Raw genomic sequence first — 5,203 nt, forward strand, 5'->3', positions numbered from 1 at the left:
GTGCTTGCTTTGGCAGCACATATACTAAAATTGGAATGATACAGAGAAGATTAGCATGGCCCCTGTGCAAGGATGACATGCAAATTCGTGAAGTGTTCCATATTTTTACCAAACTGCCTGTATTTACTGAAAAGAAAACTAATAAATTAAATTATATAAAAAATAAACTATGTAAAATATTGTATTTATTAGCAATTAAAACTAAATAGCTTTATCTTAGAAGAATAAGATATTTAGGTATAGCACAAAACGTAAGGATCTTTCTAATGTCAGAAAGGATATTTTATGATCAGAATCACACTAAAGAGTAAGTAAACTTAAGCAGACTTGTAGTGTTAACCTTTCCCTCACTTTAAGAGTATCTGGAGAAGCTATTTACACCTATACAGAGCCCTAGTAGGTTTTTCTTATAGATTCAGTACAGATGGCTTGGAGGGCTAAGTGTTACACTGATATATATATATATATATATATATATATATATATATATATATATATATAATCACAGAGAGAGAGAGAGAGAAGGGGCACACCAGAGTCTCTAGCCACTGTAAACCATCTCCAGATACATGTGCCATCCTATGCATCTAGCTTATATGAGTACTGCGGAAATGAACCTGGGTCCATAGCCTTTGCAGGCAAATGCCTTAACCACTAAACCATCTCTCTAGCTCTGTAGCAGGCTTTTAAAGCATGTCTACTGTATAGTCAAGAACCAAGGGCAATTAAATATTTGTGTGTGTGTGTGTGTGTGTGTACATATATAGTCCCCTTCAGGAAATTACACATCTAGGTTTGCCAAGGGGTGTCTTTTAGACAGCATTATTAAAATATTCATCTCAATTTTTCTTTTATATAATCATTTACTGTTAATAATTATTGGACAGATTTTTTCCATTTTTCATTGTGTTTAAATATCTGGTATTTTGGAACAGGCTTAATTTTTTTTTATTTGTTTATATTTTTTTGAGAGAGACAGAAAGAGGTACAGAAAGAGAGAATGGGCACACCAGGCCCGACAACCACTGCAAATGATGAACTCCAGATGCATGCACCACCTAGTGCCTCTGGCTTATGTGGGTCCTGGGAAATAAAACTTGGGCCCTTTGGCTTTGTAGGCAAGTGACTTAACTGCTAAGCCATCTTTCCATTCTTGGAACAAACAGTCGTTAAAAAATTTAAATATATTTATGACAAGGATACCCTTAAGTATGAATGTATTTATTATATTTTATTTAAAGTTTTTTTAAAATAGAAATCTAACAAAACAACAACAAATAATATAAATTTTAGATAATGAAATATTGAGTATTTATGACAGGTGGAGAAATTTCATTGAGATACACACTTGTTTTGTATGTTTTTATTTTATTTTTATTTTTATCTTTTTGTGGCAAAGTCATACTCTGTAGCACACAATGGCCTGCAACTCACTATTGAGCCCCAAATGGCATTAAATATTTCCTCCTTCCTCAGCCATCCAAGAGCTGGGATTATAAGAGTGAGCACCAAATGTAGTGTGTTCTCTCTCTCCCTGTGTACTTTTTATAAGGTACATATTTTGAAACTGACTTCTCCTACTGTCAAAGCACAATCTTTTAAGCTGAAACAATCTAAGAGCCCATGTGAAGTAACTTGACTTGGGATAACAAAACAGAAACAAAAATGAACTATGCTAAAATATAATTCACTTAATCTGAAACTACATAAGTTATGTGAGTGAAGTGGGTGTCTGTTAAGTTGAAGGCCATGTGCAACATCAATGTTAGAAAATAAACACAAATAATATATTTAGCATGTTTATAAAAAGATTACAGTAATTTGAAAATCAGAAGTTCTGAAATACATGTCAGTGATATTCTTATGTGGTTTCTTATGTTTTTAAAAATTATTTTTATTTTTATGAATTTATACGCAGCGAGAGATAGAAGGTCAGAGAACTGGTGCATTGGGGCCTCCAGCCACTGCAAATGAATTCCTGCTGCATGTGCCACTTTGTGCACCTGGCTTTACGTGGATACTGGGAAAGAAAACCTGTGTTGTTAGGCTTTGCAGGCAAGCACCTTAACCACTGCGGTGGTTTGATTCAGTTGTCTCCCATAAACATAGATATTCTGAATGCTAGTCTCCACAGCTGATGGCAGTTGGAAATTAAAGCCTCCTGGAGGCAGTGTGCTATTGGGGGCAGGCTTTATAGCCAGTTTCCCCTTGCTAGGGTTTGTCACAGTCCCCTGTTGCTATTGTCCACCTTATGTTAGCCAGGTGTTGTTGTCCACCCTCTGCTCATACCATCATTTTCCCCTGCCTTCGTGGAGCTTCCCCCTCAAGACTGTAAGCCAGAATAAACCTCTTTTCCCCCACAAGCTGCTCTTGGTTGGATGATGTCTACCAGCAATACAGACCTGACTGCAACAACCACTGAGCAATTTCTACAGCCCTGATTCCTTATTTTCGTACTATAATTCATTTTAAAATTAATCTTGTCAGGCTTATGGGTTTTATAGATGATTTTCCCATGGCAGTGTTTGTCACACTTTCTTGTTACTATTGTCCACTTTATGTTGGTCAGGGGGTAATGTCCGCTCTCTGCTTGTGCCATCGTTTTCCCCTGCCATTGTGGAGCTTCCCCTTGAGTCTGTAAGCCAAGATAAACCTCCTTTTCTCACAAGCTGCTCTTGATTGGGTGATTTCTACCACCAGAAGTGTAAACCTGATGAACAGTAAATTGGGTAAAGTAGTACTGAAGAGTGGGATTGCTGCTAGACACTTAACTGTGTGGCTTTGGCCTTTAGTAGCTGATTTTCAAGAGGAATGTGGAAGAATTTGAAACTTTGGCCTAGGAGATGCCTTGTAGTGCTGTAAGTACAGCTTGATAGACTACTATGGTCAGAGTTGAAAGACCTGAGTGCAGTAAGAACTATGGAATGTGAGGTTTGGCTTGTGAGGGTGAGAAAGAACTTTGCTTGGACTGTCTTAGCAGTTTGTGTGAGAAGCTTGATGTTATGCCCATGTCCTGAGAAGTTGTGCAGGGTTGCTTTGCATAGAAATGAACTGGTGTGAGCAGAGGGATATGGCACAGAAAAAAATGAAATCTTTGGGTAACTTCTGCCTGTTCAGCTGCAATTGAGATATGACAACCTGTGATATTGGGCCATTTGACCTGCACTGGGGTGACAGGAAGAATGTAGGCTCTTTTGAAGGGGACTGAGTGCTCAAGAAGTGTCCTGTTCTTCAAAGTCTGCTTTAATCCCCACTGGATCAACAAACTGGCACTCTACCTGGTATTGTGGAATATAATAAATGCAGGGAAGAGAGGGTCATTGAGTTTGCAACACAGTCTTGTGGTTTGGAAATGACCATGGGCAATGTGAAGCAGGTTTGCTGGATGCCTGCATGGAGACCCCATGGGACCATCAGGATGAACCATGGTGTCGCAGTCCGGTTCGCATTGCTGGTAGAAATCACCTAACCAAGAGCAGCTTCTGGGAAAAGTTTTATTTTGGTTTACAGGCTCGAGGGGAAGCCCCATGATGGCAGGGGAAAACTATGGCATGAGCAGAGGGTGGACATCACCCCCTGGCCAACATAAGGTGGACAATAGCAACAGGAGGGTGTGCCAAACACTGGCATGGGGAAACTGGCTATAAAGCCCATAAGCCCGCCCCCAACAATACACTCCCTCCAGGAGGCATTAATTCCCAAATATCCATCAGCTGGGAACCTAGCATTCACAACACCTAAGTTTATGGGGGACACCTGAATCAAACCACTGCACATGGGTTGCAGCGGAGACCTAGTGGAGATGCCAGGGCCATGAAATGGCTGCCAAGGAAAACTGCTGGCACTGGATGAAATTTTCTAGGACTGTGGGTGGCCAAGCTGGAGGGCCAGAATTTGACCTCCAGAGACTTGTTGCTGGTATCAGACTTGGAGACTTGTCACTAGGTAGAGTTGTTGGACTTGGAGCTACAGAGTTTGGTGTTTGTCCTGTTTAAGTCTCATGTTGGTTGAATATTTCTTTGCTATGCCCAATGTCATCTTTTGCAGTGTGAATGTTTATTCTGTGCCATTATGGGTTTTTTGAGGTTATTTTTTTGGTATTATGACTCAGTTAAAAGATCTTGGACTATGGGAATGTATTAATATTATTGGAATTGATAAAACTATAGGGAATTTTGAAGTTGGATAAATACATTGCATTTCAAATCATGTATGGTTATCAGTTTATGGGGTCCAGGGGCAGAATGTGGTGGTTTGATTCAGCTGTTCCCCATAAACTTAGGTGTTCTGAATGCTAAGTTCCCATCTGATGGAGATTTGAGAATTAACACCTCCTGGAGGGCTTATGGGTATTATAGCCAGTTTCTCCTTGCCAGTGTTCGGCACACTTTCCTGTTCCTGTTGTCCACCTTATGTGGGCTAAGGAGTGATTTCCATGCTCTGCTCATGCCATCATTTCCCTGTGCTATTGTGGAGCTTCCTCTGGAGCCTGCAAGCCTAAATAAAACCTCTTTTCCTACAAGCTGCTCTTGGTTGGATGATTTCTACCAGCAATGCGAACCTGACTGCAACCGATTGAGAATTTCCCTCTGCTTTTTCCAGACACTTGTTATTTAAGTTAGGTGAACCTCTTGGGACCTAATCTGATGTATTCCCCCCACCCCCTGCAATTTTCCACTCAAATGAACAAGACAATTCTAGAATGATGCATTTAACTATGACCGGCTATAGTGTGGGTACTATTGGCTAATGTGATGGAGTCTTGTTCCCTAGGATGGGGCATTTTGGGATGAGGGTAGAGTAATTCTTAAGTTGGGACTGGTGGAAGGTGTTCAGGTCATTAGGGCATGCTTGAGAAGGGCACTGTGAGACATCATGGACGTGTATGTTCTCTTTCATTTCCCCGAGGCAAATGATCCTATGATGTGCTGCCTTGCACAGCCAACCCCCCCCCCCCCGCCAATAAGGCTGAGGCTGATAACCATGAGTGAAACCCTCTGAAACTGTGACCCACATGAAAGTGTTCTTAAATGTTTTATATGTTGATCACCACAAGCATTTCCTATCTTGAGCAAAATTTGACAACAAACATTTTCTAGTAATGTTTGTTAAAACTACATATTTCTTTCAGAGCCATCTTAACAAAACAAGGTACATAAAACACAACTGGTATATTTAAGAGAAAGAAAAACAGGACCATCCA

General features: G+C 40.3%; 1 non-coding gene across 1 annotated transcript; it reads left to right on the forward strand.

Annotated features, from left to right (window-relative positions):
• On the forward strand, nucleotides 1-107 carry LOC123453804. The gene has a single exon (XR_006632982.1). It is a non-coding gene; the product is annotated as a U6 spliceosomal RNA (small nuclear RNA).
• Nucleotides 108-5,203: the final 5,096 nt, after the last annotated feature.

This window comes from Jaculus jaculus, chromosome 12, assembly GCF_020740685.1.
Source record: "Jaculus jaculus isolate mJacJac1 chromosome 12, mJacJac1.mat.Y.cur, whole genome shotgun sequence".
Classification (NCBI taxonomy): Eukaryota; Metazoa; Chordata; class Mammalia; order Rodentia; family Dipodidae; genus Jaculus; species Jaculus jaculus.